This window comes from Xyrauchen texanus, chromosome 1 (assembly GCF_025860055.1).
Source record: "Xyrauchen texanus isolate HMW12.3.18 chromosome 1, RBS_HiC_50CHRs, whole genome shotgun sequence".
Taxonomy (NCBI): domain Eukaryota; kingdom Metazoa; phylum Chordata; class Actinopteri; order Cypriniformes; family Catostomidae; genus Xyrauchen; species Xyrauchen texanus.
This window is the reverse complement of record NC_068276.1, coordinates 7,463,719-7,476,192: the sequence shown is the minus strand read 5'-3', so window position 1 is coordinate 7,476,192 and position 12,474 is coordinate 7,463,719. Positions and strand designations below refer to the sequence as shown.

The 12,474-nt window shown below is 38.7% G+C and overlaps 1 protein-coding gene across 4 annotated transcripts in view; it reads left to right on the top strand.

Moving 5' to 3' along the window:
* The window catches only part of LOC127647866 (H(+)/Cl(-) exchange transporter 3-like), a 79,341-nt gene that overhangs the window by 9,554 nt on the left and 57,313 nt on the right, over positions 1–12,474 (top strand). For 2 of the 4 annotated variants that reach the window (XM_052132417.1, XM_052132756.1), the window contains exon 1: positions 3,640–3,656. The exons of 1 other annotated variant lie outside the window; for it this stretch is intronic. The gene's annotated coding sequence lies outside the window, so the exon portion shown is untranslated. Of the gene's footprint in view, positions 1–3,639; positions 3,657–12,474 lie in introns of those variants that run through there. One more of the 4 variants, XM_052132710.1, reaches the window with a different exon arrangement.

Below are 12,474 nucleotides of genomic sequence, written 5' to 3'. Positions count from 1 at the left end.
GATGTGGTGGAACAGGAGCTTCGTGCCCTGGATGTGCATCCCACAAATCTCCATCAACTGCAAGATGCTATCCTATCAATATGGGCCAACATTTCTAAAGAATGCTTTCAGCACCTTTTTGAATCAATGCCATGTAGAATTAAGGCAGTTCTGAAGGCTGAAAGGGGTCAAATACAGTATTAGTATGGTGTTCCTAATAATCCTTTAGGTGAGTGTGTATATATATATATATATATATATATATATATAAAATATATAATTATAATTTTTTTTTTTCTTTTAAAAAAAAAGGCATAAAATAAAAAAAAAAAAGCTGTTTTCGGCCAAGTGTATCCAGAATTTTCATTTCGGTGCATCACTACTTGTTATATTAATTGGTTCTCAGAGCTTGTGATTCTTTAGAGCACTGTAAACCCTGGAAAAAAATCAAGTTGTCTTAATGAAACATTTCTTGAAATACCAAGTTTTGGGCTCATAACTCATATCTAAGTTCCTTGAACTTATTTTTCTTAAACTTAAGATTTTAAGTGATAATTACTCAAACCATTGAGTAAAAAATGTAGGTTATGGGGAATACCCACAATGCCGTTTGTGGTGAGCAGGCGTGGGCGAGCGGTAATAATGGACACTGGGGGTGGGGGGTGTGTATCTCAATCAGCTGGATGAGAGATAAAGAGGTGCCAGAGCAACAGTGGGAGAGAGAGCAACACGCAGATTGCCATTGTGTGTTGCTCTCTCTCTCCCCTCTGGCAGCTTGGATTCCCTTTTTATCCCTCTCCAACTCTTAATGTAACACAAAACAGCTGTTAGAGTTCATTTCCCACAGGTGTCAATCCTTACCATTCTTACTCTCGCTCTCTATAGACGTCGCTCAGCCACATCACCACACAGTGCAGTTTAATTATTTAATTGTTTCCTTGCTCAAACATATGGGGGCATATAAATCATTGTTATTAAGAATTCAGTAACAATTCTTCTTTTGTAAGATTATGTTGTTTTGTTGCCAATATTTGTTCCATGTGATGTCACCTTTAGGCCCCCTTTGGTAAAGTTGTATGCTGTTTACTATCTCAATTCTCTTTTGTGCATGTACAACTAAGGTACAAGTTTATATGCATTTCTGTGGAGAAAGAAGTCTATTTAATGATTGACCTAGAATCAGTTATAATCTTCATTATTTCAGCTGTGTAATTGCACAAGCTAAATTTGACTGCATTCAATTAAAATTAAAAGAAAGTCTGAGTTAATTCTATTTGCATCTAGTTACCTCAACTTAAAAATGTAAGTAGGCTATATTCTATTTGAATGCCAAGTTAAGTGAGCTTAATTACACAAGTTTTGGAGACGCCATTACTTAATCAATTGAGGGAACCAGTGTACTCGTCCCTCGTAATAGTGTTTTCATTGAGATATTTGGCCTTACAAAAACGTACTGTGGTGTTACTATGGTAAGGTGATATTATCAGATAGTAATACCATGCCATGGTGCTGAATTTATATGAAAATGAAAGCAAGTATTTGCACGGTACTCCAATGTACTTCATAGAATTTCTGGGTACTAGCACTGAATATGTCAAATACAAAGAAAATGGTATTGCCATGGTACTGTGTCCAAAAGAATCATTATATGTTCCTTGGTACCTTTTGGTACTTATTTGTAAGTGTACAAACATCCAAGATAAAGAATAGTTTGTCAATGCAGTATTGAACTTTGTTTTCCACTTGAAAAGGGTGAAATGTAGTTAGAAATGCTTTGTTTAACTGTGCTCTAGAATATAAGGTAAAGAGAGTCATTTGCACCTCAAAGGCTCTCTGTTAATGTTAATATTGAACTCTGTCCAATAGGGGGCAGAACTAATTTGGAATACACTGTCAGAAAAAATTTGCTAAATTTGTACCATTAGTGGTACAATGGCTGCTGGTCACCGGGGCAGTACCCACAAAGGTACATACGTGTACCCTTAAATGTGGGTACATTTTCAAACCCTTACAGCTTGTACCTTTTAAGAGGCAAAGTAACTTAGACCTCAGTGATATGGTTCTATAATGTACCCTTGGAAAATGTGCAAATTTTGCCTTTTAAGGGTACTGCCCCAGTGACAAGCCCTTTGTACCTTATGAATGGCAAATTTATACTCAATAAAGCATATTAAAAACTGTCAACTTGATGTTTAATCGCATTTATTCATTGACATGAAACCTTCAATAATTAAAACCTTTTGTTCACAATGTAACAGAATTAACACTTTAAACATATCAGAACCACAATTTGTCATCAAATACAGTAAGATAATTTTGTTTTGTTTTTTAGACATTTCGCTTTAAAAATGGTACTACAAATTAAATTTAACCTAAAATTAGGTTGTTTCTCAAAAAAGAAAAATTATCGTATACCTTCAGACGACTTGAAATTAGACGCACAAGTCACCTAGACTACTTTTATGACATCTTTTGCGTACTCTAAGCTTTAAATTGAGCCTCTATCCACTGCCATTGCATTGAAAGTGTGGGCTGTGATGTTCATTACAAATATATATATAAGGTTTCAGCATGACACTGTAAGAGGAAAACATAATGTTAGCACAGTATTAAAATCATGCAAAATCTGCAAAAACAACTATCCAAGCTTTATTTAAATTGCTATGACAAAACTTACAGCATTACATCATTCTGATGAAACAAAAACATTTGTTTGACAATATTTACTACTCATATAATCTGCAGTAATGCCACAGTAAATACCTGGAAGATCTTGTGCATGCATCTCCTCTCTTGCTTCAATGTACTGTACACTGGCTGCCAAACGTTTGGAATAATGTACAGATTTTGCTGTTTCAGAAGAAAATTGTTACTTTAATTCACCAAAGTGGCATTCAACTGATCATAAAGTATAGTCCAGACATTACTGATGTAAAAAACAGAACCATCACTGTTTCAAAAAAGTAATATTTGATCAAATCTAGACGGGCCCCATATCCAGCAGCCATATCCAGCAGCCATCACTCCAACTACTTATCCTTGAGTAATCATGCTAAATTGATCATTTGGTACTAGAAAATCACTTGCCATTATATCAAACACAGCTGAAAGATATTTGGTTCATTAAATGAAGCTTACGTTTTTGAGTTGCCACAGTATGCAATATACTGGCATGTCAATATTAGGAAAAAAAAGAAACTGCTTTCTCTAGAATCTCGTCGGTTAATCATTGTTTTGAGGACAAAAGGCTGTACAATGCATACAAAGGTGTACACTACAGTCTTCAAAGACAAAGGACAACTGGCTCTAGCAAGGACAGAAAGAGATGTGGAATGCCCAGATGTACAACTAAACAAGAGGATAAGTACATCAGAGACTCTAGTTTGAGAAATAGACGCCACCCATGTCCTCAGCTGACAGCTTCATTGAATTCTACCCGCTCAACACCAGATTCATGTACAACAGTAAAGAGAAGACTCAGGGATGCAGACCCTGTAAGGTGCACGAGAAGTGCCGACAAGACATTATGACAAGTGCTACAGGAAGCGTGGGGTGAAATGTCACCTGAATATCTGGACAAACTGACAGCTAAAATGCCAAGGATCTATAATGCTGTCATTGCTGCTTGTGGAGGATATTTGGATGAGAACACTTTAGAGTAGTTAAAACTTCAAATTGTAAGTCATTTTTCATGTTATTAATGTCCTGACTATACATTGTGATCAGTTGAATGCCACTGTTGAATAAAAGTACCAATTTCTTTCCATAAGAACAAAATCTTTACTTTTATTCCAAACATTCTGCTGCCAGTGTATATTTTGGACAAAATTATTTTCTTGGTGCAAGCTCATTCACAATACTAGTGAAGCCCTCCTTGAAGCACTGGACAGTTGATGAATGAATTCTGTCAATTTCAACAAATAACTGAAAAAAACAATTATAGTTGTAACGAATGAGGCAGCGAGGAGACGCGGATCCAAATGCAGACTTTTATTAAAATGACAAGTGAAACCCAGGGCAGACAACAAGGGAATGGTGACATAGCCCCCCCTCAAAGGAGTGGCTTCCAGACGCTCCTCAGAGAAAAAATAAATGAAAAAAATAAATAAATAAAATAAATAAAAAAATCGTCCAAGGAGTGGGGGGGGGGGGGAGCAAACAGACAGACCAGAGGAGCACAAGGGGCAAACAGACAGACCAAGGGAGTGCAAGGGGAAAACAGGCAGTCCAAGGGGCACAAAGGGCAAGGACAGGTTCAGGTGGTCTGGGAGCTGGCCACCGGGCAATGATAGGTTCAGGAGGCCTGGGAGCTGGCCACAGGGCAAGGACAGGTTTGGGGGACCTGGGAGGAGGCCACTGGACAGGGACTGGGTCAGGGGGCCTGGGAAGAGGCCACAGGACAGGGACCGGGTCAGGAGGCCTGGGAGGAGGCCACAGGATGGGAACAGGGTCAGGAGGCCTGGGAGCTGGCCACAGGGCAAGGACAGGTTCAGTAGGCCTGGAAGTCGGCCACAGGGCAAGGACAGGTTCAGGAGGCCGAACCGTGGGAGGTGGAGCCGTTGCAGGCGGAGGCGTGGAAGTAGGCACCGTAGGAGGCTCTAGAGGCGGAGACCTGGAAGGCTCTGGAAGCGGAGCCGATGGAGGTGGCGCCGTAGGAGGCTCTAGAGGCGGAGGTCTGGAAGGCTCTTGAGGCGGAGCCGATGGAGGTGGCACCGTAGGAGGCTCTAGAGGCGGAGGTCTGGAAGGTTCTGGAGGTGGAGCCGAGGGAGGTGGCGCCGTAGGATGCTCCAGAAGCGAAGCCCTGGAAGGCTCGGGAGGCGGAGCTCTGGAAAGCCTGGGAGGCGGAGCTCTGGAAAGCCTGGGAGGCGGAGCTCTGGAAAGCCTGGGAGGCGGAGCTCTGGAAAGCTCGGGAGGCTCGGAAGGCGGAGCTCTGGAAAGCTCGGAAGGCGGAGCTCTGGAAAGCTCGGAAGGCGGAGCCCTGGGAGGCTCGAGGGGTGCTGGCTCTTGGACGGTCATGGCTACTGGTGCTGGCTCTTGGACGGTCGAGGCTACAGGCGCTGGCTCAGGGGTGGTCGAGGCTACAGGCGTTGGCTCACTGACGTCGGAGGCTACAGGCGCTGGCTGACTGACGTCGGAGGCTACAGGCGCTGGCTCGCTGACATCTGAGGCGACAGGTACTGGCTCGCTGACCGTAGCTGACGAGGGCTCTGGTTCGCAGACCGTGGAAGGCATGGGCACAGGCTCGCTGACCGTGGAAGGCGTGGAGTAGCGAGCAGAAGCTTCTGCCCTCCTCCTCCTCCTCCGGGCTGACGAGGTTGAGCGCGCTGGCGCAGGAGCAGAGGAAGCTGGGCACACCGGCTCTGGAGCGGACCAAGCTGGCAGCGTGGAGGTGTTGATTCCCGTGGAGAGCACACCCGGGATTGAGAGGGGAGGTTCGTCAGCTGCGAACGTCGACAAGATTAGATCGACGTACTCCCGCCAGGTGTAACCCTCGATTCCGGGCGACTCTTGCCACCGGTGCGTAGGCAGGCCGACTCGGTACGTCGCTTTCAGCGCTTCCTCACTCCATCCGCCAATGCTGGTCACGGCGACAAAAAAGTAAGTGTATTCGCGGATCGACAGATCCGCTTGGGCCAGCTCATTGAAAAAAGTCGCTAGATCCATTGTTTGGTCTGTCGTTCTGTAAAGAATGAGGCAGCGAGGAGACGCGGATCCAAATGCAGACTTTTATTAAAAAGGTAAACGGGCAAAACACAAAGGAAAAACCCTCGATGGGGAAACAAACATAAAGGAGTAAACTCGGGCAGGAGAAACATTCCAGGCTTGACAATATACATTCACCGAACGACAAGGAGTGAACAAAAAGCAGAGCTTAAATAACCAGGGAGTGATGACTGAATTAGACACAGGTGAGAACAATGAACAAAATGGCAGTGGTGATGGCAGGTGGATTCTGGGAAGTGTAGTACATTTAACAATGACAAGTGAAACCCAGGGCAGACAACAACGGAATGGTGACAATAGTAAAGGAAAGTTAATCATTAATATTAACTTGATATTAAAGTGGTCACACCAGTCTTATAGAAATAGTTCAACCAAAAATGAAAATGATGTCCTAACTCCCCCTTATGTTGCTCCAAACCTGTATATCTTTTATTCTGTGGAACACAAAAGGTGAATGTTTGAAATCTTCATAGTGTTTATTGGTCATAATGTAAGTGCATGGCTCAAAAAGAGGAAAAAATACAACAAAAAATAAACAGTAAAAGTAACCAATGCTACTTAAACTATATTCCAAGTTTGTTCACAGGATGCATTGAGAACCAGTGAGGTTCTCAGAGCTTTATTGCTTTAATTTTGTAGTAAATAACAACTTAAGATTTGTTCTGTTCATCAAAGTGATCATATTACTGCAGAAAACCTGGAATACATTGCACATTTTATTTAAAATATTTTTACTGCGGTTTAGGTCCTGCCATCAGAAATTCACCTTTTGTGTTACAAAGAAAAGAGTCATGTTGGTTTGAAATTACTTTTAGGGTGAGTAAAAGACAGGATTTTCCTTTTTGGGTAAACTATAACAAAACTATAAACTATAACAACCTTTCAGCAATGTAAAAATGCCCAAGTGACAAAAAAACGTCTTGAGATGTAGTTGGTATTGGTATAAGCGGAATGATTGTCTCAAACACCGAATTATTGAAAATGAATGCTAACCTGAGGAGTACTGGCCACAACACGATTACCAATATGGGGTGTGCAATAATTGTCAATAATTCGACAGTCCCTCGATTCAATTATTCCAAACTAAACTGAAGTAGGAAAACAATGTGTTGACTTTCTCAAGCCTGTATTATTAAAAATGTATTTTAGCTGGAGAACAAATCTGGTTAGAACGTGAACATGTCAACGGCCGTCAACGAAAATTACTACCTAAAAAAAAACACATAACAATTGGATAAATACACTAAATACCAATTCTAACAAAACGTAAATGTAAACGTACCTCTGAATTTATGTGATTCTTCAGTGACTTCCTGGTTCTTTTAACTTGAGAAGGTCCTCCGTCGACAGTCAGAGATCCATTATGATGTAGCGAGCCGACGCTGTGCATATCCCAAACTTACCGTGCACATCCCAAACTTCCCGTGCACTCTTCTTCTTTGGGGTTTTATGGCAGTTGGCATCCGGATGGTTGCATTACTGCCATCTTCTGTCCTCCTCTTACCTAAAGTCTGTTTATATAAAGTCGCTTGTCCAGTCTTTTTTTTTTATTATGATTAAATAGACACTTCCTCCCTTGTTTAATGTCTGCACATTCCTATGGAATGATATTCCGGACATTATTCAAAAGGAATTGCAAATTGTATTTGCAATTGCGTTTTCAATTTGTGGACGCATAAAATGTGACATAATCCAAACGCAATTGCAAATCGCGCATTACCGTTTGCATTTTCGTTTAAGCGAACGCACAGTGACTGCCAAATTTCAAATGGAAAAGCAAAGTCCGTTTGCAACTGTGTTTCCCATATCTTACGAGTTTTGGCCCTGTCATATTTAAATAGCAATTTCAATTACCACGTCTGCTTTTTCACTTTCTCAGCGTCGCGTATGTAGCTTGTTTTTTTTTTTTATTGCAATATTAACAAACAGAACAAGACGATACATACAAGAAATATAAACAATCTTTCAAAACAAAAGAGAAATTATGGTTCAGAAAGGAAAAGTTGAGAGAGGAAATGTAAAAGAAATTTAAATATATTCAACAATAGTCTAAAAAGAAAAGAGAGTAAGAGAAGAAAGAAAAAAAAAAAGAAGAAGAGGGCACAAAAGAAAAAAACATTAAGAGAGAATATTAAACATGGCACTAATTCTGGATGTTTTCATTGCTTTCTTGTTAACAGAAGTTGAAATTGTATTTAAATACATCTTCAATTCTTCTTTGAAAAAGCTAAAGTGGGGTTTACTTTTCATATATTTACATTTATGGATATGAAACTTTCCAATATATAAAAGAAGGTTTATACAAAAACATGCATTAATTAGATTCTTGTCTTTAACATAAAATCCAAAAAGAATGTGTCTATATGATAAAGAAAAGTTACATAAAAACTTTTGGACAATCAGAGCACCAATATTGTTCCAGAAAGACCGAGTAAAAAGACATTCCCAAAACAATTGATCAACAGTTTCAGAGGAGGCTTCACAAAAAGAGCAGGAAGTATCAATATCATTTCTAAATTTCTTTAAAAAGTATTTAACTGGATAAAATCTATGAATAATTTTATAGGATATTTCTTTAACTTTATTAGTTAGAAAGAATTTCTGAGGAAGTGACCAAACATATGACCATTTAATATCATCAAAAAGGTTATTCCAATAAGAAATGGAGGAAGGAATTGAAGTAACAGGGTCCAAAAATAATGACCTAATTTTATAATTGGATTTATGTATTAAAAACAAATAGAACCAACCACAGTAGATTCAGGGTTAGGGGGAGAAACAGAAGTCACCGTAGCACTATTATTGTTTCTAAACAGCATACAGATTTCCAAAGAGATGGCCTTGAAAACTATATTAAATTCTTTACTAGATACTGGGAATTGGTATCCTGAAACAAAATCGGAATAATTAAATAAATTACCTTCACTATCAAATAGCTGGTTTACTAATATCACCCCATTATTGAACCAGTTTTCAAGAAATAAAGATTTCCTCTTATGAAGAATATTACAGTTGTTCCAAATTAAAAAATTGTGTGGCGAGAAATTATGCTTGTAAATAAGTTTCCAAGCCATAAGCATTTGCTGATGATAATTGGAAAGTTTGACAGGAAGTTTACTAATTGAATAATTGCACATTAAAAGAAAATGTATACCTCCTAATTGAGAAAAAATATATCTTGGGATTATACTCCAAATAGAAGATTGATTGTGAAGGAAACGTTTAAGCCAATAAATTAAGGTATTGTTAAGAGAATCAAAATCAATGAAATTTAAGCCACCTTTATTATAAGAATTCAAAATAACTGATTTTCTAATACTCAAATGGAATACTAATTCCCTTAGTATTTCCATTTCCGATGCCTTACACAGAAACCTGTCAATCAGGGTCAAGGGTGGGATTATGCTATGGGGCGTGTTTGTCTTGGGAAGTGACGTCACTCACAGTCGACGGTCAAGAGGTGATGCCCTGAACAGATGCCGGTTTATCAAATCAAATCACTTTATTGTCACACTACCATGTACACAAGTGCAACAGTAGGTGAAATTCTTGTGTGCAGTTCCGAGCAACATAGCAGTCATGACAGTGACGAGACATATACCAATTACAGTAAACAACATACTTACAAAACACAATTTACATATCAAATGTACACATACTTACACAACACGATAATTATATACAATGTACAGAAAACAATACACACAATATACAATACAATAAGTAGGAGTATATGAAATATATATCTATGAAGTAGTATATTGAGGAGAATATGTTGACAGTCCAGTGTGAGATTATAGATGAATAAAGTGCAGTGCTAATTATTGATCCTGATAGACTGTGAGTGATGTCACTTCCCAAGACAAACACGCCCCATAGCATAATCCCACCCTTGACCCTGATTGACAGGTTTCTGTGTAAGGCATCGGAAATGGAAATACTAAGGGAATTAGTATTCCATTTGAGTTTTGGCTGGCTACATACGCGACGCTGAGAAAGTGAAAAAGCAGACGTGGTAATTGAAATTGCTATTTAAATATGACAGGGCCAAAACTCGTAAGATATGAGAAACACAGTTGCAAACGGACTTTGCTTTTCCATTTGAAATCTGGCAGTCACTGTGCGTTCGCTTAAACGAAAATGCAAACGGTAATGCGCGATTTGCAATTGCGTTTGGATTATGTCACATTTTATGCATCCACAAATTGAAAACGCAATTGCAAATACAATTTGCAATTCCTTTTGAATAATGTCGGGAATATAATTCCATACATTCTAGTATACCTTTAATATTGACCAATCCGTCCCATTTCCCATAGCTGTAGCAACGATTCTTGTCTTTCTTGATTGAATTTCTCAGATGACGTAAGAATATGTTCCACTGTCTCATATTCCTGGCACTGAGTGCACAGACCTGTTGGATGTTTTCCCATGATGTGAAGTGTACCATTTAAGGTTGCTATGTCCCATTCTTAGCCTGCTAATTATTACTTGCTCTCTCCTATTCACTTCTTTATTTCTTACAATCCCTACTGTGTATTGAGTATAAATGTCTCACTCTTACTGCATTATCCCACTTTTGTTGCCATTTTTTTAATTATTTTCCACAATGCTTTTCCCTTCTGATTTTGATAATTTAATATTACATTCAACATTTTCTTTTTTGACTGCTTTTTTTGCCAATTTCTCTGCTCTCTCATTGCCCTGGATACCCACATGAATGTAAAAAAAATTCACAGCCTAGGTAATCTTGAATGGCTAAACAAGATTTCAAAGAGCTGATCCTGATGGTTTCTGGTTGCAACTGATTCAGTGCTTACAAGAGCAGCTACTGAATCACTGCATACTTACAATTTTTTACCCCTGGCTTGTTCAATCCATCTACTGCCATCAAAATGGCAAATAATTCAACAGCATAGACACTAAGATAGTCAGATGCTGTTTGTTACAAATGTTACATCCAAAACTGATTCCTTTCCTGTATGAACATCTACTACTTCTGTCATTTCATCTAATATTTCTTCTGTTACCTGACCATTATTTTCTGTTCTTTCACTTCCCCATAAAGTGTTGTGCCCATTATAATCACCACACTACACTACCATTACTCTGACCTTCTATTTCCTTTAGTTTCCTAACCTCTAGTCCTTTGCATGGATTATAATAATTAATAATTACTAGCTCCTTTTTCTACCACATACTCTTGCTCTCTTCCTACACCTATTATTCTATATTATATTTTGTGTTACTGCCACATAACCATATAACACATAAACTAAGTTTGGCTTTAGCCAGGTCTCTGGTTTATCTTTTCTATTAACTCTGATTGCAAACGGACAGGATTTTAAACAATTTAGGCTTCTCTCATTCCATTTTAATATTAACACTATTAATATTAACCGCCTACACATGCAGACTCTTGGCTTGACTGCAGTCTTAGCTCATCATTTATCTCTTCCCATTTTAATCCTACCATATTCAAATGATGTTCTGCTGCTTTCGCAATAATCTGAATCCTTTCCGTTTTTGACTTGATCTCATACGTTGCATTTATCACACCTGCTATAAATGTCACCAACTTCTTCTTTTCCATCCATGCTTTCCATCTTTTTTTATCTTGCAGCTCTTTTGTCACCATTTGTTCTTTAGTAACTTCTTTCTCCTTATTTTGCTTTCCCTGTCCTACCATTTTAACTGCCTCAGCATATTTATTTTTTCCTTTATTCTTATTTGTTGTACCTCCACCTCCTTTTTATACAATGCACATCCCCAATTTGCAAAACTGTGGTTTCCTCCACAATTACAGCATTTTGGTTTCACTCCCTCTCCACACTTCCCATAATCATGTTCCCCTCTACATCTAGCACATCTACTTTTCCCCTTACATCCCTTAGCTACATGACCAAATTCCTGGCAATTAAAACATCTCATGGGTTTTAGAATGTATTCTCTTACACTGTATCTTAACAAACCCAAATACACCACTTTTGGAAGTACTTTTTCCTCAAACTCTATCAGGACAGACTCAGTCTGACTTTTTTTTTCTCTACTCCCCTTGTCATTCTTTTAACTTTCTTTACCATATTATTCTCCACCTTCAGGTTCTCCACTAGATCTCTTATGTTAACACTGAGAGGAACCCCATAGATCACTCCCTTACTACCACTGAATCTTTTTTCTCCAACTTTTACAACCATAAACACTTTATCTTTCCCAATGCTCATCCTTTTCTTTGCCTTTTCTACCCGTGGTTCAGTCTTGCATCCTAATAATAAGTATCCATCTCCTAATATTTCTCGCATTTTTTACTTTCTCAACCTGTCCTTTTAACCCATTTAAGCCCACCGGCAACTATAGTTGCCGCAGTCTATAGTTGTCATTTTCCTTTTGTAAGTATTTTTCTAGATGCTATCCATATTTTATATCTCAATGACTTGCAAGAAAACAACCAAATTAAGGATTTCAATAAAAAAAATTGGTGTTCACTTCCTTCCTGTCACATAATGCTGTCAACTTCCTACCCCTTCTTCCAGGAAGCATGGCAAAGTCAAACCCTCCCAATAAAAGGTCATTTTCATGTACTACTAAGTATTTTTTTTTTACATATATAAATCTACATAATCATCAAGGTCTCTAGAATCACCCAAACAAAACAAATATTACAAGAGATCTATAGTGTCTTGTATACTTAGTCAAAAGTCCAAGCGGCAACAATAGTTGCCGGTGTGCAAATACCTTCTAAGTACATATATCATTGGGATATGGGGTTTA